The 27,584-nt window shown below is 38.5% G+C and overlaps 1 protein-coding gene across 1 annotated transcript in view; it reads left to right on the top strand.

Moving 5' to 3' along the window:
* The first annotated feature begins 339 nt into the window (after positions 1 to 339).
* RAB27B (RAB27B, member RAS oncogene family) overlaps positions 340 to 27,584 on the top strand; it is a 136,130-nt gene continuing 108,885 nt past the window's right edge. Inside the window, exons 1-2 of the mRNA XM_080685916.1 lie at positions 340 to 418; positions 550 to 624. The gene's annotated coding sequence lies outside the window, so the exon portion shown is untranslated. The remainder of the gene's footprint in view (positions 419 to 549; positions 625 to 27,584) is intronic.

The raw sequence follows: 27,584 nt of genomic DNA, 5'->3' as shown, positions 1-27,584 counted from the left end.
AATAAAGTGCAAATTAGCTTTCTTTCTAAAAGGCTTTAACATTCTCAAGGGCACCATTTAGTTAACAGACAAGAGCATCCATCATCCGTTTTGGTTTCAATATCAGTGTCTGGAAACATTAGCGGGCCCTGTTTCCTGCTCACTTTTCCCAAACTCAAACCCACTGCACCGATGCTTAACAAGCCCACGTTCCTGAAACCCTTGGTGACACCCCCAGAAGTATCACAAGAAGTAGAGAGGCTCTTCTGAGCTATCTTGGGTGCTCACCAGGGGCAGGCACTAGGACCGCCCTGACGCCCATAGGCAGCCACGCTTCACACAGCCTGTCAGTGGGACTGAGCTGCCTTTGCTGTTACACAAGAGAGCAGGCAGCAGCTGTAGCCGCTCAGCATCCTTCCCCCTTCCGGTCGATCGGAAGGTATTTACTTGTTATTTACCATTCAGATTTTGTACACCCGGCGTGTGCCTTGAGTGTGCACTTAATCTGATGCTCTGGATGCTGTCCAGTACTTGTTGGGTTACTATATTATTTTATGTTAATTTTCACAGCTGATGGAAGCAACAGTGCCATAAAGAAATGGGCTAGATATTTCCAGAGGCTGAAATCTGGAGGCATTTGGAGGTGTAAGTACATCGGTCCCAAATCTCTAACGTGCTGGCTGTGTCACTTCTGTCTCCTGACCTTCTTCTTCCTCATCGAAAGAGCCAATGTGAGATGCCATTTGCATATTTCATTCATGAAGGAAAAGCACCAAGAGGGTGACAGAAACCACTAAGGATGGGCCTGAAACTCCACTTTGGCGTGGCGGAGGTTGCCACGGCCAGCCTGTGGGTCTGGGAGAGGAGAAGCTGGGCTGGCAGCAGAGTTTTGATGGGAAAGAGGTTTTGCTCAGGGTTGCAGACTGCCTGGTTGTTGGCTGTCTGCTTTCCGTTTCCAAAGCTCCAAGATTGTCCTTTCTAATCACTGCTGTGGTGCAGTGTATGTCTTCTTATGCTTTATGTCTGCATTCCAAATACTGTGATCATCAATGTGGGCTGCCAGAAAGCTGTTAAGCCATTCTGTACCTCTTGGTGTAAAGCCATTGAAGAAAAATCTAGTTTGCTTTCCCTTGGCCAAACTATACTCAGTACTACAATTAGTAGGTTACACACTGAAACATTTGAAAAAAATAATAATTCAAGATTCCCTTTCCTGCTCAGCAATTCATCCTCCTATGTGAGATAAGGTAGTAGTTTGCTATTAGAAAACCCAAATGAAGAAGACTGCAGAGAAAATTGAACATTTTCTAAGCATTTTACTAATTAGTTGAAAATGCAACTTCATGTATCAAAAGGTCTTTGAAAACTTTAAAACATTTTAAAACCACATTTTTAGGTTAGATTATTACCTTAAAAAATTAGATCAAATTTGGGTATCTAAAACCAAAATGTAATATGTAAACATATTTTAAAATGATTAAAATGTTGAGTCATATTAATGGTCAATTCATAGGAACGTTTAAGATAAACAGTGCCATTAATTTATCTCAGGAAAGAAAATATCAAACTAAGACTCAAAGCAAGGCACCAATATTGAGAATGTGACTTTAATAAAAAGTATTTTAAAATAACCTTCAAAATAATTTTAATGGTTCAAATATTATATAGTTTAAGTACATTATATGTGATATAATGAATGACCCTAAATAAGACTTCAAATTGTTTAAGTATTAAACTTTTGAAAATATAACTGTAGTTCTAAAACTCTTTTGTAGAGAAAAGAGGGACAGAGGAGATGAGGGAGAATTGATTTATGTTTTTTAAATATTTTAAACATTCTCATTGAATATTTACTATGTAAATATGCTACTTACATTTAAAAATATGTAACAAAAATTACAAATGATTAAAACAATTAATTTGCAGCATCTTTAAAAGCAAATAAATATACGTATATAAATATAACATGTGAAAACTGATGTAGAATGTATCTTAAGCCTGGAAAAATCTGCTTCAAAACAGAGGAAGTTAGGGAAGTCAGATGGTGAAGCAAAAGTAACCTTTACATTTATTTATAGTTGGTATAACAATGTGCTACAACTCCATGAACTTTGTGCTAATAAAGATTCTCCCTCTGTCTTTAAATTTTTTTCTCTCTATTCCAAGTCTAGGAAGATGACTCATTTCTTCAGATTAATACTTAGTTTTGGAAATATTTGCCCAACATATGATTTGCAGCCTTAGACTTCAGTTTTATGCCATACTCATTATATGGGTCTCATCATAAATCATTTTAAAATAATTTCATTATATGTCGAGTGGAAGATTCACTGAATTAAATGATGATGGAATAAGATCTCAAGAACATAGATCTTATTCAGAATTTGGTATTCTTCTCAGAATCTGAACTTTCTTCCTAAATTTAATTCCTAAAATTAAGTCCACTGGCTAGATCTAATTGTCTGAAGACAGGAGGAACCATTCACAGAAGTCTGGATTGCTAGCAAATAAGTGGGGCTTAAGCTGAAGAATAAAATGCAAAAGCTGAAACTGATTTGTTAAAGTGTGAAAGTAGTGATTATCTGGTGATTTTATCCCTGAAGATAATCCCTTTATCCTTGAAAGGTCTCCCTGCCCAGGAGATCTGGTGGATATTCTTATTCCCTAGATTTAATGGATAAGAAGAATAAGACAGATATTTCTAAAAGATTACTTTGAACATACATATTTTTATTTAAAAGAGATTAAGCAAATCAGCCAATCTGGTTACACCAATTTCACCCTTAGCAGTTTGTTTTCTCTAAAGGACATATTTTACATGAATAGGGTGCTTGGTAAGACATTTTAGGAAGAGATAGGAAAAGCTGGCTTTTACATCCTTAAAGCACCTGGAAGGAGCTAATGTAAATTAAAGAGCTGCCTCAGCCACACTTGTTCTGGCATTTCAGTGTGCTTTTATTTTGGTTTTCGGAGGACCTATGCTTTAAGTAAAAAAACAATGTCTCCCAGTCGAAGCTCCAGAAAATGTGGTAAGTCAGCTGGGGGTTCACTTCTCAGGAAACCACTTAGTGTTTTGTTAAAGATTTTTTTAAAAAGTAAAGAAATAACAAATAGTCCTTTTTAATTTGTCCTGAAAGATAATTACCATGCTAACATGAGTTTTTAAGAACCCGTTGGTCACATATGCAAGCCACAATAAGTGGGAATTATATGTAACTTGAGAATTTCTTTGAAATCTAATTATGATGTTCTCTTGTTAAATAAAGGACTTAAACGGAAAGGAAAGAACTTATATCGGTGGATTGTCATGTCCACATCAGTTATAGTTGTGTGAACTAGGAGGAGTAGTCTACTTTTTTTTTTTAATTTTAATAAATCTTTATTCAGATTATTACAATTGTTTCTCCTTTTTCCCCCCATAGCTCCCCTCCACCCAGTTCCCACCCCACCTTCTGCCCTTACCTCCCCCGCACTGTCCTCATCCATAGGTGTATGATTTTTGTCCAGTCTCTTCATGAACCTTCCATACCCCTTTCCCCCTGAGAATTATCAGTCCACTCCCTTTCTATGCCCCTGATTCTATTATATTCACCAGATTATTCTGTTCCTCAGGTTTTTAATTCACTTGATTTTTAGGTTCACTTGTTGAGAGATATGTATTTGTTGTTCATAATTTTTCTCTTTACTTTTTTCTTCTTCCTCTTCTTTAAGAATAATACCTTTCAGCATTTCATATAATACTGGTTTGGTGGTGATGAACTCCTTCAGCTTTTTCTTATCTGTGAAGCTCTTTATCTGTCCTTCAATTCTGAATGATAGCTTTGCTGGGTAGAGTAATCTTGGTTGTAGGTTCTTGCTATTCATCACATTGAAAATTTCTTGCCACTCCCTTTTGGCCTGCATAGTTTCTGTTGAGAAATCAGCTGACAGTCGTATGGGTGCTCCCTTGTAGGTAACTAACTGTTTTTCTCTTGCTGCTTTTAATATTCTTTCTTTGTCTTTTGCTCTTGGCATTTTAATTATGATGTGTCTTGGTGTGGTCCTCTTTGGATTCCTTTTGTTTGGGGTTCTGTGCGCTTCCTGGACTTGTAAGTCTATTTCTTTCACCAGGTGGGGGAAGTTTTCGGTCATTATTTCTTCAAATAGGTTTTCAGTATCTTGCTCTCTCTCTTCTTCTGGCACCCCCATAATTCTGATGTTGGTACGCTTGAAGTTGTCCCAGAGTCTTCTTACACTATCTTCAACTTTTTGGATTTTTATTTTTGCTTTTTGCTTTTTCAGTTGAGTGTTTTTTGCTTCTTTGTATTTCAATTCTTTGACTTGATTTTTGTGTTCCTCTTGTCTGTTTTTGGGTCTCTGTATAATATTTTTTATTTCAGTCAGTGTATGTTTAATTTCTAGTTGGTCCTTTTTCATATCTTCGAGGGTCTCATTATATTTATCGGCCTTTTCTAGGATATTCTTAAAAAGCCTTATAACCGTGGTTTTGAATTCTATATCCAGTCGTTTGTTTTCTTCCATTTTTCTCGTTTGTGATCTGATTCTTTGACGCCGCATTTTCACTGCTTCCCTGAGTTGGTAAGGTAGATTTGTGTGCTAGGTTTCCAATATGGCCCAGTGGGTCTGCCTCCCCAGTTAACCTGAGGTGGACACTCTTGGTGCACCCCTTTGTGGACTGTGTGTACAGCCTTGTTGTAATTAAGTCTTTATTGTTGTTGGTATCACTGGGAAGAATTGACCTCCAGGCCAGTTGGCTGTAAGGATCAGCTGTGTCTATGCTGGGAGAAGTTCGGTGCTGGAGACAGCCTTATAGGATTAGACTTGCCAAATTGCAATAGCCTCTGTGCTCAGCTTGGATGGGGTGGAGTCTCAGTCTTGGCTTCCCGTCAGCCTTGCCCTTGCACGCACTTGTGCGCCTTCAGACCTCTGCCTTCCCGGCTCCTGGGTCTCCGCCCGAGAGTCTAGACTCCCCCCACAAGAGCATGGGTCCCCAGGGGCTCGCCTGGAACTGGGGTTCACTGCAGTCAGAACTGGGGCCCAGTGCAGTCAGGAGCCTCTGACTCCCTTCCACTAGGGAAAGCCTGTGGCAACCTCCGCAGCCTTTGTGCACACTGGCAAGCGTGCACCTTCAGACCTCCGCCTTCCCTGGCTCCTGAGTCTCCGCCCGAGAGTCCAGACTCCCCCCACAAGAGCGTGGGTCCCTAGGGGCTCGCCTGGAACCAGGGTTCAGTGCAGTCAGAACTGGGGCCCAGTGCAGTCAGGAGCCTCCGACTCCCTTCCACTAGGGAAAGCCTGTGGCAACCTCCACAGCTTTTGTGCGCACTGGCATGCGTGCGCTTTCAGTCCTCCGCCTTCCCCGGCTCCCGAGTCTCCGCCCGAGAATCCAGACTCCCCCCGTAAGAGTGTGGGTCCCCAGGGGCTCGCCCGGAACTGGGGTTCAGTGCAGTCAGAACTGGGGTTCAGTGCGGTCGGGGTCTTCCTTCCCCCTTTTGCCAGAGAAAGTCAGCCAGGCTCTTAGCCACCCTTCCTCTCTGCGCACACAAAGACCCTTTGCCGTACCTCCAATTCTCTGTGAGCTTTTCTCTTTCCTTCTAGTTGTAGAATTTTCACTCAGCCAGCTTTCCTGTGGTTCTGGATGGTGTCCGTTCTGTCTTTTAGTTGTAGTTTTGAAATTGTTGTGCGAGGCAGCAGTTTAGGTGCTTACCTATGCCGCCATCTTGGTTTCTCACTTTTTTTTGTTGTTGTTTTTCTAAGTTTGCAAAAGGGGGTAAACTATGATTCATATAGTTTGGGGAAAAAGGTTTTCTCGAAAGCAATTTCCAAAAATTGATTTTACTTGTAAAGAAATAAGTTTGTGGGTGAAGCAGAAAGCTTTTAAATATATGAGATTGAGCCTTTGAGTATAAGAGGCCAATTAACAATATGAAACGTGTGCCATGCATTATTTATTAGCAGGTTTATCCAAAACGTTGTTTTCATTGTCCCTCCTGGTTCACACAACCATGAGTGATATGGACACCGTCACCACTACTGTACTTTCATTCCTTTTCACTTATGCCTTTTACTTAAGAGGGACAAAGTTAAAAATTCTAAGGAAACTGTCGATAAATATTAATCATGATTCAATAGATGTTTAAGTTGCAAATGAGCTATTCCCCCAAATATAATGTAGTCACTGTAGTTTGTACCTTGGAATCAGTGTAAATTTTATGGACATAGCATTTAATATTTTTGCATTATTTCTTTTTCATAGATATTACTGGATTCTTCACTGTATGCCAGGTATACATACAGGGTTAGATAATAAGCAAGATACTTCCCACAACTCATGGTCTTCATCATTGTGCAAAGGGAAATAGGCAACAAAGAACTGTTATAAACCAAACACCCTATTATTAGAATTCATTTAAAATTATTATTTAATTTATTACAAATCAAACAAAACAGAATGTATTTAATAGGTACTAACTTAAAAATTAGAAGAGTGCAATGGCAAAGAATTACTTGATGGCTCTTTGTGTGTGAAAAGGTGACACATGAGGGATCTGAGCATAAGAGGCAGCTAAGTAGTGAGTGGCAGTGTGCTGTAATGGAAAGAGCAACTTTGTGCTAACATGCTGCAATTAAATCCACTCTATGTCATTCCTAAGCCTTGAAATCTTGAGCATTTTATTCCTTTGATAAAACCTTACAGAGTCTTGAGGATAATGAGCTTTATAGAGTTTTGGGGAAAAATAAGTTGAATGTCCATGATAATATCTTGAGTGTCCATGACCATAATGACTTATAAAATGTTGCAACTTATGAATTCACTAATTAAATACCTAGTCAAAGAAACAACTATTGACCTATTGTCACTCCTGCGCCCCTTTTCATAAATACTTTCGGTCTATCACACACTTGAGGGAGAGCATTGTTCCTGAATCTTCTAAAGACCAAGTCTCAGTTAGGAGCTTTGTTTGATGCAATTGTGGTAGACTTTTTGATCATCTGCTCAGAAACCACCAAAACGGTGGTTGATGAGGTTTAATTAAGGTGCTGTTCCTCCCAAGGAATGCTGGGCTGAGATGGTCATCTCTGAGGAGGTTAGGCATATATCCACTGGCAGGACTGTGCTTACTGGGCTTGGCCTGTCAAACACAACTTCTTGAGATGTGCAGTGAGATGAACATGGGCCTTTATAGTGCACAGCACAGGGTTCAAGTTCAAGCTGAAGAAGCAAGTTCATTGATGAAGAAGGTAGTTCATTGATATTTGGAATGAGTCGCATCTAAACACTTTCAGAGTTTTGTCATCTCATCAGCATATAGCCATAAGATATATACTTGCACACAGCAACCATGTATATTATCTGTATTTAAAAATTTATTGTAAGTGGAAAATTGCTATGCAGTGATTTTTAAGTATTTTCCCTTTATTGCTCTTGACAATACAGCTATGTAGAATGGCAAAACTGCTCAACAACATGTTCTCTTAGTCACTTCAAAGGAAAACATTAATCCTGGATTATCAGCTAGATATACTTAAAGCTCCTATCAGACAGAATCTATATATATAAAAGCCTAATATGCTGTGTCTGACCGATCGGTCGACCATTCAAGTCAATTGCTTGATCAGTTGCTATGATGCGCTCTGACCACCAGGGGGGAGATGCTCTGACCAGTAGGTTAGCTTGCTGCTGGGGTCTGGCCAATTGGGACTGGGCAAGGCAGGCCGGACACCTCCTGGAGCCCTCCCGTGGTCCTTCCCTAGCCTCTAAAATATTTCTTCTAATTAATTTCCTTTCAATGTGCATGAATTCATGCATCAGCCCTCTAGTCCAAAAGAAGAAACTAAACTAAAATCAAAGAATGAAAGGCAATGGAATAGAAAAAAGGCAAACTTGGGGGAAATAATTCCCTGACAGGCCTAGATATGGCCAAGTTCCTGACTTTGTAGAAGATGGAATCCTCCAGAGCAGTAGCCACAGACAAATTGGCAAACCTAGACTACAATTTATCCTTGTGCAGGACTAGGAAAAAACAAAGGTCCTCGCTGAGGGTGAACAACGCAGTGGTGAGGGTAGATCGAGAAGTACAATTCAAGTTCATGAGATTTTGTGCTGCTAGTGTTTATATCTGTCTGCAGCTCTGTCATGTCCATCTCTGTGTCCATGGAAATGTAACTTGATCTACTTAGGTCTTGGTTTCTTTATTGCAATATACTGAATTTTAGTAATAAATGAATATCATTAGCTGAGAAATAAGTGTAATACATGAATATCTAACAGGTAGATAATTACCAAATAAAAGTTGGAGTATCAATAATCGTGGTAGGCAAATACATTTTTTTTGTCTATAAGTTTCTTATTTATTTATTTATTTATTTATTTATTTATTTTTATTGTCTTAAGTTTTATATATGTCTCCTTTTTCCCCAATTGAATCCCCCCCGCAAACCATTCCCACCCCGGGCAAGCCCCCACCGCCCCAATGTCTGTGTCCATTGATTATGCTAATATGCATGCATACAAGTCCTTTGGTAGGCAAATACATTTTAAAGCAGAAAGCACAGTTAAGATTTAAAAGGGTTGTTAGCCCTAGCCAGTTTGGCTCAGTGGATAGGGCGTCAGCCTGCATACTGAAGGGCCCCAGGTTTGATTCCAGTCAAGGGCACATGCCTGGGTTGTGGACTCGATCCCCAGTAGTGCAGGAGGCAACTGATCAATGATTCTCTCTCATCATTGATGTTTCTATCTCTCTCTCCCTCTCCCTTTCTCTCTGAAATCAATAATATATATATATATATTTTAAAAAATAAAAAGGGTTATTAAATAATGATTAAATGTACAATTCACCAGAAGATATATCCATCTTGAAATTGTAAGTACCTAATAATGGAATCCAAAATAGTACTAACATATATAAAACAAAGGGAAATTGACAAATCCACAATCATAGTTAGAAGTTTTACCAAATTCTCTTAAAAACTGGCTAAAAATGAAAAAGGATACACAATTTGAGCAATGCAATTTACAATCTCAATGTAATGGACTTATATGAAAATTGCAACCAATAAAATTATTTTTAAACATACATAAACATTCCTTTTATACATAAAAATTTATAAACACAAGATATAAAGTATGTCTCAACAAATGTAAAAAATCAGAATCAGCCCAATTGGTGTGGCTCAGTGGTTGAGCGTTGACCCATGAGTCAAGAAGTCACCGGTTCAATTCCTGGTCAGGGCATCTGCCCAGGTTTGGACTCAATCCCTAGTTGGGGATGTGCAGGAGGCAGCTGATTGATCTTTCTCTCTCATAGATGTTTCTATCTCTCTATTCCGTTCTCTTATTCTTTTTCTAAAATAAGTAAAAACATATTTTAAAAAATCAGTATCGTAGCTAACATGATTTAATCAGAAATTTATGTAGTTCAAATTAGCCTTATACAATATCAAAAATAATATACTTCAGACTTGAAAATTTAGAAAATATTGTCTAGTCTTAAAATAGTTATTAAACCTAATTTGATCCCCTTAAAAAACTTCACTTTTATTCCTGCATCTCATGGGATTATTTCTAACCATGCTCAGGGTACTGTGTTAGGGTTAGGTAAAACAACCAGATTTCTGAACTCAACACCCTTGAAATTTTCTTATTTAACTACATTTTCATGATAACCAAATAAATAAGTTGGTTTATAATAAATATGTGATTCAGATTCTGAGGCCAAATTTTTACTGGGCCTACTTTGATAACTACTAGGACCTGTGGGTAAATCTCATTTTCAAGGTTAGAATTAACTTATAACTGGATTGAAGATGGTCTATATTGCAATATCCTATATTTCTTAATAGAGAAAATATTTCAATCACTGCATATAATAAATACCAACCAAATTCATTATTGATGGACTTTCAAAATGTGCATCATGAATATTATAGGTGTTATATTTTTACCTATATTGTTTTAATTATCATCTTGCCTTGCACTTCTTTTATAAATTACTAGAGGCCCGGTGCATGAATTCATGCATGGGTGGGGTCTGGCTGGCCTGGCAGATTGGGCCACGCCTGCCAGGGGGAGGGGCCCAGGGCAGTTGGCAGGCTGGCCCTGCCCCCTGGTTGAACTCCAGTCCAACTCTCGATTGAGGGAACAATTTGCATATTACTCTTTTATTATATAGAATTTTTTAAAACTTTAGAATAAAGAACTCTTAAAAAATTTTTTTTTATTGATTTCAGAGAGGAAGGGAGAGGAAGAGAGAGATGGAAACATCAATGTGAGAGAGAATTATTGATCGGCTGCCTCCTGCATGGCCCACACTGGGGATTGAGCCTGTAACCCAGGCATGTGCCCTGACTGGGCCATGAACCATGACATCCAGGTTCATACTATAGGTCGACACTCAACCACTGAGCAATGCCAGCTGGACAGAATAAAGAACTCTTTATGACTCTTTATAGACCATTCCAATGCCCTTCTTTGTAAAATTTTTAGTTAATTATAATTTTCATCTGTCTAAATTCAAACTAGATCAAAATTCCATTTCAGATCTATAGCAACTTTGCTCTCAGTCCAAACAGGGCAGGGAGACTTATTCTCTGAGCATGGTATGTGTTCACTGATAAAGAATGACCCCATGTTATGCCTTGACAAGAACAAAACTCTACAAAAGATATAAATTGTGTATCATTCTATGTGTATGTCATCAGTTATCTAGCTGAAAAAGAAATGGCTCAATTAAAGAACAATTGCTCCTGGCAAGGTGATTATTTAAATGATGGTTTTTCATCTTGAATGGATTCCTTTAGTTGTTGCTGCAATAAAAAGACAGTACATTCCAAGTCTGAGTTCTTTGCAGAATGTCCAATTTTCTTTCTTTTAGTAATATTCTATTTCAATAATAAGTTTAATTTATTCAAACTTTTCTGACTTAGAATACTTAAAGTGAGTATGGAAGGGACTTTTGAAATCTTGGTCCCACATCCCCAGTTTAGAGATGAAGAGCCTGAGGTTCCAAGTGGTCATTACATGCCAGATGTGGGAGAAGAAACCATGTCGGATGATTTTCAACCAGGCCTTATTGTATCAGCATCAAGTTTGTTGAAGTACAATTTCAAAATGTAAAATCACAACTCTCAGGAAAATAAAAAATGGGCATGTGTAAGAGGTTTTCTTCAATTCATTCATTAATGAAGACCATCATCAGTACAATGTAATGACTAGTTTGAAAAGCACTAAAAAAAAAAAAAACTTGATATATATGGGCAATATCAAAAACAGTTATGATAAGACTGTAGAGTTAAAAAAAAGATTTAATCTTTGGGGTTACCTGTTTCATCAGATAAAAATTATTTGCATTTGTGTGGGACAACAGCTTACAAGTTAACAAGTAATTTCACTAAATCTGGGACTTTTAATAAATAGTAAGGTGAATTAAGTTCCTTCCCTTAGACAATCTTTGATGGCCTTTGTCCCATATGTTATTGAAAGTACTTTCTGCCCATATTTTTGCTTCATTTCCATGGAGAAGAATAAGGGTTGACAGCTAAGTCTGTGTACCATATCTAGTTCATCTTCTGCTTTGTAAATGAAGTCTTATTGGAACATGGGTTTGATCTGCGTATTTCCATAGGTTTACCGAAAGTGTTGATTAACCAAGGCCTCCTGGAGTTTGCTCTGCAAATCTGGGGCCATAGAGTATTGAGCAACCACTAAGGCCACAAAATTTACTTCTGTCTGAAAACTTTCATAAGGAATCTTGAATTGGACTTTTAAAATTCTCTTTAGTGTGTCTTCTAGCCTAAGGCTGGGAAACCAACCTCCCAACACTCTCTCCACTAGCTTTCTCATTAACAAAATGAAAGTATTGTTTTCCTGAATTTCATTACTGTTTGTAAATTTTTATCATTTACTCAACAAATAGCTGTTAAGTGCCTATTATACAAACAAGACAGAAACAGTGTCTACCCATATGGAAGGGTACAGACTGGTAAGGAAGACAAAAATAAACAAATAACTAATGAATTACTAATGTAATTTTTATGACAAAGTACTATGAGAGCATATGAGGGGAACACTTTCCTAGTCTGTTGGGATAAGCGCTGAGTATTTGGAAGGATATAGTCAAGAAAGGCATCTCCAAGAAAGTGGTTTAGATTAGGATCTGTAGGGTACTAAGGATTTTCTAGGCAAAGAGCAGTTGTGGAGGGAGCGAGGTGGGAAATTTCATAAAGGAAATATCATGTAGAAGGTCCTTGGCCAAGAAGGTACCATGAGCTTTTACTTTTTTGATTGGATGATTCTTTAACAACTTGTAAAAACTTTTTAAATATTACTTCCCCTTTTTTGTGGCAAAAAGAAAAAGAGTAATATTGGCACAGGATACTTCTTATATCAAATTGCAATTAAAGGAATACATATATAGACAAAATCCTGCTTACAACTTCTCATTCAAAATTGCCAAAAACGTTTCACTCTTTGGAAGATAGCTGCCATGTAGTAGTCATTTTGACCTTCCAATAAGGTCAAGTCCAAATTGGAAGAGGTCGGCTCCAAATCTAATCATAATTTACTGGTTCACTGTTGACACTCTGGGTCGTCTTACGCAAACAAAGTTTCTGTCTTATAAATAAGAGTCAAACCTTGGATTGAGGTAAAGCTGCAGGTGCCTAAGTAATCAGAGAAAGAGAGTTACTTTCCTTGCTTGGAAAAATAACCACAATTTTAGTTCTCGAATAATTCAACCTTTATTTATAGTATCAATTATGGATAATCTGCATTCAGCTATCTAAATGATAGTAAATTTGACTGCAGAATTTAAGATTAGCTAATGAATAGATGGATCAAAATTTTATTTTTGAACCTTATCTGGAACATTATCTTAGTGTTATCTTTCTCCCTTTCCACACACACCTCTTCATGGTATATTTATCCCACCATTTTAAATTTGTGGCTGTATTTGACATACTTTTTAGAATGTGAGCATATAATCATCTCTGTATTTCCAGCATTGAACATAACGCTTGACAAAAAGAGATGTTCAATATATTTTTATTGAGTGACTACTAAAGTGAATAAATGCAGGATCCTAGATTTATGAATATATTAAGAGAAAGAAAAAAAACCTTAAATTACCTGGCTAAATCTCTTAAATAAAATGTTTCATTTTATATGCAAGTAAGTTAATATCTGCTATATGACTAAATAATATTGATAAAGCAAGAGATTTTTAAAAATGAGAATATAAATATCATCCATAATATGTTCAACTTTAATTGAATGCTTGAAACAAGGAAAGAGCTTTTATATAGTCCAGATTCCTTTACTTATTTTTAGATGATTAATCACTGATTTATTAGCTTGTCCCTTTGCATATATTCTTCCAGTATTTTATAGGTGACTGCCTTTGAAGACGTTACTTATATTTTCCGCATAAGAACAACTGGAAAGAAAAAAATGAAATTAAAATTTGTTGATCCCCTACAATATCCCAGATGTTGTAAGCATATTTTTACATAATGTATCTCTACCTTAACCGCCCCCCCCCCCGCCTTTAGAACACAAACACATTAATAGGATTTTCAGAATTTGATGTGCATCTTTTGCCACTTGTAGGACGTAACTTGACTTAGACAAGAACATTTTTTCATAAAACAACTTTGTTGTGGTGTACTTTACATCAAATAAACTGCATCGTAAGGGTACAACTGAATGCATCTTGAAAAAAGCATACTTCTCTATAACCTCCAGCACAATCAAGATAGAGAAGGTTATCATCTCCCCAAAAGTTCCCTGATATCCCTTTACAGTCAACCCTGGACATAGGCAGCCTCTTGATTGCTATTTGTCACTATAAATTCATTTTCTTTTTCTGAAATTACATATAAATGGAATCATATAGGATGTACTCTTTTATGTATGGCTTCTTTCACTCAGTGGAATGTTTTTTGAAATTCATGGATACCCTTGCATGTATCAATAGTTTAAGATTAAAAAATAACAAAACTCTGAATAATATTTCGTCTTATGGTTACACTACAATTGGTTTATCCATTCTCCTACTAAGGGACATTTAGGTAGTTGCCAATTTTTGATTACTATGACTAAAGTTGGGATGAACCTTGGTTTTTAAGTCTTCGTGTAGAAATATGCATTTGCTGTTCTTGCTGAGTATGTAAGAGCAGCATTGCTGAGCCACACAATAAGTGTGCATTTACCTGTGTAAGAAGCTGCCAAATTCTTTCCAAAGTATTTGTTGCATTTTACTTACCAAGCAGGAATGTATGAGAATTCAATTTTCTCCACATTCTCACCAGCACTTGATGTTCTTAATGCTTTTATGTTTAGTCCTTCTAGGGGGTGGTGTAGTGGTAGCTTGTGACTTTAATTTGCACCTCTCTAGTAGGCAAATGAGCAGACTGTCTTAGAGTTGCACGATTGTATATTCTGGATACAAATTCCTTGTAAGATAGTAAGCATTTCAAATATGTTCTCTCATTCTGTGGCTTGTCACTTTTTAAATATTTTTTTTTTTGAGAACAGTTTTAAGTTCACAGTAAAAAGAAAGGAAGATACACAGATTTCCCACATAACCCCTGCCCCTACACATGCATAGGTTCCTCAGTTATCAACATTCCTGACAAAAGTAGTACATTTGTTACAAGTGATGAGCCTACCTGGACACATAATAATCACTCAAAGTCCATAGTTCACTTTAGGGTTCACTCTTGGTGTTGTACGTTCTATGGGTTTGGATAAATGTAATGACATGTATCCATCATTATAGTATCATACAGGATATTTTCACTGTCCTAACTATCTGTGCTCTGCCTATTCATCCCTCCCTTCGCAACTCCTGGTAACCACTGATCTTTTTACTGTTTCCGTAGTTTTGTCTTTTCCAGAATGTCATTTAGTTGGAAACAGACAGTATACAGGCTTTTCTGATTGGCTTCCTTCATTTAGGAATTTAGGGTTCTTGCATTTCTATTTGTGGTTTAATAGCTATTTTTTTCTTCAGCCCAGAATAATATTCCATTGTCTAGATGTACTATAGTTTATTTATTCATCTATAAAAGGACATCTTGGTTGCTTCTAGGTTTTGTCATTTTGAATATAGCTGCTATAAACATCCACGTGCAGGTTTTTGTGTGGGCATAAGTTTTAAATTCAGTTGGGTAAATACTGGATTGTATGGTAAGAGCATGTTTAATTTTGTTTGCCTTTTCACTTTCTTAAGTTTCTTTACTCAGAGCAATAGTTTTAATTTTGATACAGCCCATTGACTTTTTTTTTTTTTTTTTGTCGTTTTTATGTTTGTGCATGGCCTGGTGATAAGTTCACAGTGATTTTATCTTATACTTTTTATCAACTAGTTCCCTGGGTAGTTAAATGATTCATAAACATTGTCCTCATAATCCCTTTGTTGTCTAAGTAGAAAGAGTTATAGAGTCTCAGGGTTTGGAAGGAAACAATAAGACATTTTTTCCATTCATTGGATAAACATTTTAACAGCCAGATCATTTTTCTAATGCACATTTCCAGAACACATTTTCATTGTAGGCAGCAATGTAGCATAACTCATCTGGATGTTAGGACAGGACTAGAAATAAGGAATATCTCTCCAATTTTTCATTTATAGGATGCCTGCCTGAATCCCACCACTTAGAAGTGTAACATCTCCAGTCGATGTATCACTTACAAGTAGTATCATTCATTGGGAATTGCTAACATGGTCCTGTGGACCGAAGGAGAGCTTGCCAATTAGGCAGAATTAGGCATGTATGCTGGGCTAGTAACATGAGCCGGTCGGTCACTTCAATGTTCTAAGTCACAATTTCCCTCAGCTGTAAAATGTAAAGATTAGGATATAGACACTGGAATAAAGTAGGCTCTCACTAAATGGTAATTTTTTTATTGATTGGTGATATAAGTGATGAAATGGATAGAAATTTTATTTCTCATGCATTTTTATTAATAGAAGAAAAAGAACTGAGAAATTCATCAGGGAAAAAGATGACAAGATTAAAAACTTGTGTTTTAGTTTCAATAAATCCCACCTGGGGTTTTGGTCATGATAACAATCTAATTGCAATCTACTTTCACAAAAAACTTGCCACGGAAGTGATGGGTATTGAATAATATCCTTGGCATACAACACCAAAGAGCCAAGTGATATCACAATTATTTTCAAAGATAACACAAAATTAAATGTTATTATTAAGGGAGGCTATATCTCTCTATGGGACTTTTTACCTTTTTAAATAAGTTGTCATAGTTCAAAACTCAAACAATAAGGCTACACCAAGAAGACTCACTTCATTGTTCTCCCTGCCTATCAAGTTCCTCACACCTCCATTCGCCAAAGTGCATCGTTTTATTACCTACTCAGTGTTTATGCCAAAACTGACAAATCTGAACATATAGTCTTACTTCCCTTTTTGTTACATGAAAGTCAATATATTACATATACCTATTTACACTATTGAACACCCACTTATAAAGATATATAGGTGTACAGAAAGCCTTATGAATTAGCATGTCACACCCACAGAATGACCAGGCTAAAACTTCTATCCCTACCTTCTTGAATTTGATGCAGAAACAGAAACCCTGCAAGTTCTTTTGCTAGAAAGAGACACACCTCTCAGCCTTAATGGGTTGGCTTTCCTCTTGCCTAGAGGCAGAAAGTGGTGTAGGAGGTGAGGCCCCTGTAATTTTTGAAGATGTATTCTAGAGTTTAACTGCTCAGGAAAACAAGCTCTGGGGATTCTGACATTCTTCCTTCTGGCAAAATAAGTCTCAGAGGGGTTGGTTTTAGCCTGAAGGCTCATGCTACAAATAAACGTATGCTGCAGCATAAAAGTTAATGCAGCTTTTTATTGAAGAGTGAATGTGTTCACGTGTAAAACTTGAAGAGGAATCTAAAGCTGTCTTATTTTCTGATTCGGGCGAATGACTGGGAGGAAATCTTTTAAAGCAATTGCTTGTCAAGGTGACATAATTGCAACCCTGGAGGAAGCTGTGAGCCTCTTGGAACACTATCTCCCAAGAATGTATAGGAGAGGCCCTTCCTGAGTCATGGGAGTAGGGAGAGCACAGTGTTGAAGTTACTGTCATAAATGCTGTTTATTTGTAGCTAAACTTTCTGGATGCAGTTTCATCTTACTCAGTTTATAAGCATCCTAGTTTGTTTGGAAAAAAACCCACTAAAAATACATGTAATTACAGTTATCTGAGATTATAATAATGAAAGGCAGGAAAAAGTTAGGGTCAGATATATATTAAAACATATAAGATGTCTAAATCAGTCATAATTTATTTACTAAAAATTCATTTGCTGTTTCTGCAGTGGATTTACCTTCATTTCTGTGGTTTGCTTCTGCTAAGTTTATTTGCATTTTTTTTTAATACAAAGCAAGTAATTATAAGAGCAAAGTGCCCTGAAGATATCAGAGTGGTAGGTGTAATCCAAGGTGGCTTCCACATTTCCTGTGCATCTAGATTGTGAGAGAGAACATAGCCAATCTCTGGGGTCAAGTACAAGCAGGAGACTGCTGACTTGAATAGCAAGACCAAAAGCTCTCAGTTGTATAACAATTTGGCTTCCCCTGGTGGCCATATCCCAGGACATGGTTGATAGGTCTCATCCCCTCAAGAGTGTTCAACCTTGTGAACTTTGCATCCCTCTCCACTCTTACTGTGGGACAACTCTTGACGGGGTGGTCAGACCCTGTACTATTTCTGAAAGCTGGCAGAAATTGAGTATCCTCAAAAGTGTGTCCTCCAATTTGGGATGGGATTTTCAATAACACAAATAGAAACAGAGAGAATAATTTTCTTTCCTGGACCTGTGCAACATAACCTCAGACATGCAAGAACATCAGATTTACTGTAGGCTGTTATGGCACATCTGGCCATATCATTCAAATATGGTGCTATTTAGCTTTTCCATGCCGTTGTTTTTGATGTTTTACATCCTCTTATTATAGAATCATAAACTTTACCAGTGAAGGTATTCTATGTACTCAGTAAGTGTTTGAGTGCTTACTATGTGTCAGATACTCTTCTAGGGGCTGGTGATAGAATCCCTGTTATCCTGGACTCTGGATAGGTACATCAAAAATATATAAATGCATCTATAAGATGTTGGATAGGAATAGCCAAAGAAGGCAAGGGCTGAGAGAGAGAGGGCTGATTTAGATTAAATGGTGAGGGAAGGAAACTCTCACCTGTGGTCCTTAGGTAGAGACTGGAGCTCTGTGAGTGAATGGGCTGCACAGATAACAGATGTGGGAAAGGGCACCTCTGGCAGAGAAAGTGAGGAGTAGTAAATGTCTTTGCATGGGAGTGTGTTTGCTATGTTCAAGGAAGAGCAAGAGTGTACATATGGCTTGGAAAAAATGAGAGAGGAGAAAAATAGGAAGTGAGATCAGATCACATCAGAGAGCCAGAGTGGGGAATCTTGTGGAAGTGTGGCCTTTATTCCCAGTGGGATGGGAAGTACAGAAGGAGTTGGAGCCAAGACTGTCATGTATAATGGTCATTCCCAGGGCAAGGGAGCAAGGGGAGAAGCAGGAAGACCAGTAACAAAGCTTTTAAAATAGTCCAGATGAGAGATAAGGGTGGCTAAAACCAGGGTTACAGGAGTAATTCTGACATAATTGGTATCTAGTGAATATCTCTCAAGAGAATTGGTGCCAAGCATTGTGCCTGAGCCTGTCCTCTTAACCACTGCCTCTCTTAAAATAAAATGGTGTCACATTGATAAAATAGACTGATTTTATTCATTTGAAGGTTTTTGAGCTATGTCTACAGGTGCATTTCTTAGGCAGCTCATATTGGACCCAGAGAAGATTAGCAGATAGAGATCTTTAATATTCCTTTTACCTTTCCTACCTCATGTCAGCACAAGGATTTTACTTATTTATTTTATTTCAAAAATGTGATAAAGACATCTTCAAAGAGAAGATAAAACAATTTTTAAGATTTGGACTATATTGATAATACTATAATTGGGGGGCCCAGATCATAAGTGACCCTATATCTCATCACCTACTATCTAGAACTATTAGCTTGTTTCTTTTTATAGAAGGATATAAAGAATGTTAGGACCAATGTCATCTGAGGAAGAAGAATACTTCACAGGAGTCATCAGAAGCATTTGTTCAGCCAGTCAATTTACAAATATTTATTGAGAGATGGCAGAGAGAGATAAGAGCCTTAACTAGGGCAGGAGTGTTGAAGAAAATGGTAGGAGAAATATAGAGAAAATCAAATTAGTAATACTTAGTTATTGATTGATATAGGAAGTAATGATGAAGGGGACAATCAAGAATGACCCCCAGATTTCTAGCTTGGTTGACTAGATGAATGGTGATACCACTGATTGAGAATTTGGGGAAGACCTAGGCATGAAGAGGAATACGCTCAATTTAGTTTTAGAAACATTGAGTTGGAGGTGTGTATTCACTCTTGGGGTAGCCATCACAGGTAAGTAGATATTTTAATGTGAAAGTCAATCTAGGTAGACAATGTAGATTTGGGGCTCACAAGACTATGGGGGTAGTTGAAAAAAAATTTGAGTTCAATTTGGGACACAGTGAATTCAAGGACCCATTGGAATGTGGCAATGCAAGTCTGAAACTCAGAAATGAGGTTGAGTGAGGCATATTTTGAGACCAGCAGTATATGTGTGGATTGTATTTTTCTCACATTACATAAAATATGATTAATAAGGTGGTTAAGTCTACCCAGGTGCCAGAGGGAAGATGTAAAAGATGAAGGGAAATAAATAAAACTCAGAATAAAGAAGACCCACAAAAACTGAGCATTACATCTATTAGGTTGTAAGAAAGCAACTAGGGAAGTGAAACAGTAGAGCAAATGCTGGGCTGGGAAAATAGTTCCTGAAATTAAAATATCTTTGATTGTCACTTTTCTGGGGCTGAAAAGTAACAGTTCATTGGAGTTGGGGGGTTCTTTATCCCCATTGGCCCCATCTGACTCACATGCTAGGGCCCACTTGTGGGGTTAGGATGAGGACATGGTTCTTCAAAAAAGCTATTACTGCTTGAATCTACTCCATTTAGCACTTCATAACACACCACTGTATATTTTTCTGTAAATTGAGGCAGGGGAACACAGTGGATGGTTGGCCCATTTCATCAACTTAAGTGATGAACCTCCATTCATTCAGGCTTAAAGGCAACTCTCACCTTGAATCATCTGGGGAGCTTTTATAAAGCATGATGCCTTGACTCATTCCCCCCCCCCCACCCTGAGAGATTATCATTTAATTGCTGTGGGGTGGAGCTCAGGCACTCATATGTTGTGCACATTAGAAAAGCTCTCCAGGCAACTCTAATGTGCAGATAATACTGAGAATCACACGCAGCAAACACTCTGTTCGAGCACATCAGATAGTAAGCATGATGGAAGTGTTTCTTTTTCTAAATTCAGGTATTTAGGTGAAACAGCTTCTCAAATTTCCTGTACATTCTTAAGATCCTGTATTTGGAAGGCCACCCAGAGAATGTCAGCACTGGAAGTAAACTAACTTAGAGATGTTCTTTAGACCCATTCCATCGTAACAGACAAAGGAATTGAGACTCAGGGAGGCTGAGTCACTTTCTAAAAGTCACATAGCCAGTAGTTGGAAACACTAAGGCTCTCAGCATCCAATACACTTTTTACCTTTTTTAGTTAAATATTTTTAAAATTTTTATTGATTTTTTAAAGAGAGAGAGAGTTGGGGAGAGAGAGAGAGAGAGAGAGAGAGAGAGAGAGAGAGAGAGTTGGGGAGAGAGATAGATAGATAGAGAGAGAGAGAGAGAGAGAGAGAGAGAGAGAGAGAGAGAGTAACATTCATGTGAGAGCGAAACATTGACTGGCTGCCTCCTGCACGCCCCCTACCGGGGTTTAAGACCACAACCCAAGCAGTTGCCCTGACCAGGAATCAAACCGGCAACCTTTCAGTGTACAGGATGATGTCCAACCAACGGAGCCCACCATCCAGGGCCACTCTTCACCTTTAAAAATATTACTATGGAAGAAAGGAAAAAGATGTGTAAATAACTAATGCCTCTTAACCTGTCCCAATTTCTGATTAGGAATAATCTTAATAACAATAAATAAAAGAAAGTAGACCCTGGTCACATTTATTGATAATCCCGCTATTTTTGTGGTTATGAATTCATTTTGAGGAAAGTTGTCATTAGGAAAAGTGTTTAATAAGGTGTAGTTGTCAGCTGTCATTTTGCAAAACTAGTATTATTAGGAAGAATTGTAAATGTTACCAATTATTGAAATGTCTAATTAAGGGTGATTATTTTGACTATTAAAATGAATGCATCATCATAAAAAAAAGATTGAGAATCACTGCTGTCAAGTAACGAAACACCTGCTTTGCCAAATCAGGGTGGCAGGGAGGAAATCAAATAAGATAAATAACATGTGTGAAAGTAGAATCAAATTGTAAGAGCATCATGTAAGAGGAATGAAATAGCAATGTCCTAAGAAAGCAGCAAGAAGGAGGTTTTTGTTTTGTCTGTTTGTTGTTTTTTAACTTTAAAATGTACCTCTGCTGGGGTAGACAATTGACTCAGGCTGAAGGCATCCTAGAGGTCTCTGTGCTTTTTCCAGCAGCCGGCTGGTCTGTGAAAGCCCTCCTGTCACCCTCACCAACGGAAGAGATGTGCCAGCTGTATGTTTATAATGGCTGACCTTGGGACTCCTGTGCCTTCTTCCTGTTTTCTAAGCTATCCACTTGCCTCTCCACTTTCTGTATGTATCTCCAGGCAGCACATTCCAACACTTGTGTTCTAACTTGTAGGCCTAGCTACTCAATAATAGTTTGACCGTGGGCAAGTTATTTGAATTCCTCTAGCATCCGCTTCTCCATCTCTCCCCAAGTTGGTTGTCAAAGTTAAATCAGGTAATACATCTCAGGAGCTTCGCACGGTGCTAGACAGATTGTAAGTCACGTAGCACCACAACTCTATCCATTTTCTGTAATTTATTTTACTATTGGTTTATTTATCTTTTCTTCCACTTAGATTTTTCTCTCAAACAAAAACATTTTTTATAAGCTTTCACAGGTGTTTTCAATGTAGAGAACAACAAAAGAATAAGACGGGAGATATACCAGTGTAAGTTAATTGTTTGGCAATTCGTACATAATTTATTTCATTGCATAATTTATTTCACTTATTTATGTCCAAAACTTTGGCTGTTTTATAAAGAAATAAATTAATTCCTAAACTCCCAACCTCATACAGGCTCACACATTTGGTGTTCAGAGCAATATTTATAAGAGCATATCGTAGAGGGGTTAGAGCAAGAGAATGGTGCCTGTTTGCTGTGATGGCTGAATGGGACATTTCTCTTTGGTTTGCATCCTTGTTCCGAAGCTGCTGTGTAAGCTGTACTCACTATATGAATATAGGCTATTGTTATTGCTAAGTTATTGTGAAATGTTGACTCTCCTGTGAAAGAGAAATGTTGGGAATGGAACAGTTTCTGTACAGGGCCTATTGTTCTATCAGCACTTTGGAAATGCTTGCTATTTATATTAAAAATAATTGCTTAGAAGCTTTCACTTAAAAGAGGGTTTTTGGATCCAGTAATAAGTTCTCTAGGGCATCCTGCTATGGTTGGTTGAGGAGAGTCCCTGGGACTCTTCCCCATGTGACAGTGCAGCCTCAACAGCGGCAGACCCCATTGAATGGCCAGTGCATGGCTTCCCCTTCTAGACACTTTGGCATTTAACCCTCTTTAGAGCTAAGAAGAGCCCAAATAAAAACAAGCCAACAGAATAGACTGCATGGGATCGTCACTCAGCAGTCGTTTTATTGTGCAAATGCATAGTCTGACCTCAGATCCCCATCATTATCAATATTACATTCCTGGGGGGAAAAGTCGATAACAGCAAATGACCCTATTCTAGAACAGCCATCAGAATGCCATCAGCCAAATTGATCTGGTAGAAGGTAGTAATCTAGACTTCAGTGGGCAACGATCATGTAAAAATGTTTCACGAGAGGAAGCTGAACATTACACAGAAAGCAAATAACAGTGTCACCAACAGTCTGTTCTTTGTTCAAAGCTTTGCATGAAATAAAAAACAATTAACCCATAGAGACCTCAGTCCATTAATTGTGACTCTGTTTTGATAGGTCATTTCAGGGGGGATCTGAGTAGTATCAACTCAAATAAACTGTTCAATCGACAGTTTATTTGTGTCTCTAAACAAAAGTGAGAGCATGTATCACTGAGTAATAAAAAATGATAACTGAGTGGTCTATTGAAAAAAGAGATGATAATTGACCTGTCTGCCAGGTAATTCTATTAAATGTGACCTACACTATACAGAAATCAATAGGAATGATCGAGGAATTACCCAAAATTTTGCCTACTTTTTTCCACTGATACATTCCTTTAGTAACAGAATGACAACACGAAAGCACCATTTCACATTTTCTTGGTACAATTATCATTTCTGCCTTTCCTTGATGTCCACAATCTGCTTCTCTTTCACCTGAACGCCTTTCCTTTCGACTCTGCATTGCACCTAACTGATTCAGTTTCTGGGTTAAGTGACTCTACATTCATACATTCATTCAGAACCCTGAATGCTGGTTCATATTTTTCCAGACTCTAAAACACTGCGTTTATAGCACATGTTAGTCTCAGCCTCCTCCTCCAGCCCCTGGGGAACCAACCATACTTTTATTGAGCACTTCCTGTTCACTGTGGCGAGTACGGGAATACTAAAACTAAGGTGCTCACCCCAGAACTGGTGTTGTTGGACAGAAACGTACATTGTGAGCTGAATATATTTATGAGTCTGGACAGGGAAAGCCCCAGGCCAAACTGTGATGTACCTTAGCAGTTTGCCATATTCATGTTGAGTGAATGGGTGGCTGAATGAAGAATGAAGGTGACAGATTCAGGAATAAATTATTAAGGTCAGTTGAAAAAGTTCATTTTGCTTAGAACAGGGTATTTCCTGTTACTTATAACCTTAATTTTCAGTAAGGTCTTTATTTCTAACTAAAGTTTCGCACTGATGTAAGTAGACAATTTCTAGGGTAGTCCTCTTTGAGACTGTCAACTATTCTAACCCTTATGGCACACAATGACTTCAGATAGGGTGATCCCTGTAGTGGTCGCTAGAGGTCAGGATAGAGCCAAGAACCAGATGGGCAGAGGACCATTAGGCTCAATGCCACAAGTCGTGGGGAGGTGATTGACAGACAGTCTTAGTTTCAGAGGAGGAAGAGACAAAAATCTCAATTAGGAGCCAGACACAAATATTAATACATGAAGAATGCACAGGATAGGGAAGAGGGTAGGTGACAAGTGTTAAAAGGACACCAGAGTCAGAACAGAACCAGGATCCTGGATACCCTTGGATACCCAAGCCAATATCATGGAAAGTCAGAACCAAAACTTGAAGATAGAATTAGGACTCTTGATGGGGAGGAAAGGACCTATTGCTCTAGTGACATCCAAGTGGGTCTAAACACTGCTGTTACTATTGCCTTGCAATGAGTCATATCTTTGGCCATAAACTTTTTTCATCTTAATTTGAGAGACAATGATGGCTGACATAGTTATAAAAAAGATAGTATGAAATTCAGTCTACTCTTCCCTGAGAAAGCTGTTGATGATCTAATTTCATCATTTACAATATCTTTTGTTGTGTATACAATGAATCCTATGTGTCAACTAAAAACCAAATATGAACAAATTGTATCCATTATAGCAAGTACAATCAATATACAGTTGAGAAACACATGATTCTTAATGCTCTTTGACAAGCAATTAAATCTGTAGTAATGTCTATTTGTAAATACATTGACATAAGAGTTACTTTAAAACCAGTGAAATAAAACTGTCTATACTGCCCATACATATGCACGCAGAGAATGACACAGGATTGTTTTTCAATTCCAATAGCATGACCTGTTTTCAGAACATGATGAGAGAAATGCAAGCTAATCAGAATTTGTCCTCTCTAACCCCCCAATTCATCATTTTCCTAAACCTTGTCAGGCCTGCTTGCTATATTGTATGTAGGAAGGTCTGCTCTCATTAGGACAAGAATCAGAAAGGATGTATGATTCTACCTTGGGCTCTATCCCTGGTAAATAGCTGTCTAGATTATACCCTACACAAAGCTAAGAATCCCAATAAACATTTGCTGATTTTACCTGAATAGTACTTTATTCAGGTGCTATCATCTATTTTTAAGGGCGGTCAGTGTGTCACGGTTCAGGAATCTGACTCTTGGAATCTCATTTTGCCCCAAGCTTGTGTATATAAACTTGACTCCTAACACCAAGCCCTCAAAAGTTCAGTCCTTGTTTTTTCTGCACGTTTCCCAACTGAGCAGTATTGTTTCAAATTATGTGAACTCAATAGAGGTGGTTATTAACATCATGTAAAACATAAAGCACACTTTAACCAAGAATGAATTTATTTTTTCATAATGTCCAGTGGATTAAAAGTTGTTGGACATTATAACCAAACTAGAGGCCTGGTGCACGAAATTTGTGCATGGGGGGAGGTGTCCCTCAGCCCAGCCTGCATCCTCTCCAATCTGGGATCCCTCTCACAATCCAGGACTGCTGGCTCCCAACCGCTCACCTGCCAGCCTGCCTGATTGCCCCTAACTGCTTCTGCCTGCCAGCCTGATCACACCCTAACCACTCCCCTGCCAGCTTGATCGACACCTAACTGCTCCACTGCCAGCCTGATTGCCCCTAACTACCCTCCCCTGCCGGCCTGGTCGCCCCTAACTGTCCTCCCTTACAGACCTGGTCACCCTCAACTGTCCTCCCCTGCTGGCCCGGTCTCCCCCCAACTGTCATCCCCTGCTAGCCTGGTCACCCCCAACTGTCCTCCCCTGCTAGCCTGGTCACCCCTAACTGCCCTCCCCTGCAGGCCTTGTTCCTTCCAACTTCCCTCCCCTGCAGGCCTGGTTGCCCCCAACTGCCCTCCTCTGCTGGCCCAGTCATCCCTAACTGCCCTCCCCTGCTGACCTTATTGCCCACACCTGCCATCCCCTGCCAGCCATCTTGTGGCAGCCATCTTGTGTCCACATGGGGGTGGCCATCTTGTGTGTTGGAGTGATGGTCAATTTGCATATTACTCTTTTATTAGATAGGATTATTGTATCTACCAGAAATAAAGTTAGATTTTTGTGTTAACTCAAATTTTCTCCCAGTAAATGCCAAGGCTCTGAATTTCTGCATGTGGCTAACTTGTTTGAATAATTTGATCCAAACTAAAATTTAGTTTCTAAAAGCTCCAGTTATTATTTTATTGTATCTTTCCATAACTCAAGTAGGCTTTGTTGAATGCTCCTCTCCAAGGGCTCATTTGCATTTCACTAGATTCTCCTGTTTTGTCTCCACACCACAAAGAAATAATGCACTCTTCCTCAGAAAGGACAGCATGTGGCAACAACCCGATACAAATCAAGAATCACATTTTTATGTCACTGATCTTATCATTTCTTTGGAACAGGGAGACATCCTTTTGTGAAACCAGTTGGGACTCATTGGGAGTGGTATCCTTCCTTTCTCTGGGGAATGAGAGGGACTTTGGTTAGAACTAAACAACTACTTTTAAAGAATCTGGTAAATATTAGGTATAAGATCAATGCTGTATGTTATAACTTAGGTTTTCTTTCTGTGTTTTCTAGGAAATTCTTTGTCCTTCTTTAAATAATAACCAAGTATTCTTAAAACACTTATGTAGTTGAAGGCATGACAATTAAGAGTGTGAATCTCTGGTCATTGGATTTAGAAACTACCTTCACTGTAATTTATAGAACAAGTATAATATGTGGTAATTTCTCATTAATTCCATTCAATTTACCAAATACTTATAAATGCCATTATATGTACAACATTGTGTTAGAAACCAGGTGATATGAAAATAGAATTTATAAAGGTTTTACCTTCAAGAAACTGACAACTCAATGGAAGAAATTAAACAAGCATCCAAATAAATCCTATATCATAAAGTGGTAATATGCAAATTGACCCTCACGCCCTCATGTCACAAGATGGCTGCCCCCATATTGTCATTAATGGCCACATTGTCACAGATGGCCAGCAGGGGAGGGCAGTTGGGGGCGACCAGGCCTGCAGGGGCGGGCAGTTGGGGGGGACCAGGTTGGCATGGGAGGGCAGTTGGGGGTGACCAGGCCTGCAGGGGAGTGGTTAGGGGGCTATAAGGCCGGTAGGCAGAGTGCTTAGGGGCAATCAGGCAGCCAGACAGGTGAGTGGTTAGGAGCCAGCAGTCCTGGATTGAGAGAGGGATGTCCGACTGCCGGTTTAGGCCCGATCTCTGCGGGATCGGGCCCAAACCGGCAGTTGGACATCCCCCGAGAGGTCCCGGATTGGAGAGGGTGCAGGCTGGGCTGAGGGACATGCCCCCCGTGCATGAATTTCATGGACTGGGGCTCTAGTATAGTATAAAAATCAATATGAGAAATACCCAAAATGTGTTATAAACGAAGTGCTAAGAGTCAACACTAACTGGGATCGGTTTCAAATACTGGGGAGTCAGTAGACAGAGGTGCCTCTTTCCAGTTTGCAAGTAA

Source organism: Plecotus auritus (genome assembly GCF_963455305.1).
Source record: "Plecotus auritus genome assembly, chromosome: 8".
NCBI lineage: Eukaryota > Metazoa > Chordata > Mammalia > Chiroptera > Vespertilionidae > Plecotus > Plecotus auritus.
Note: the sequence above shows the minus strand (reverse complement) of the source record. Positions and strands in the feature narration are given on the sequence as shown.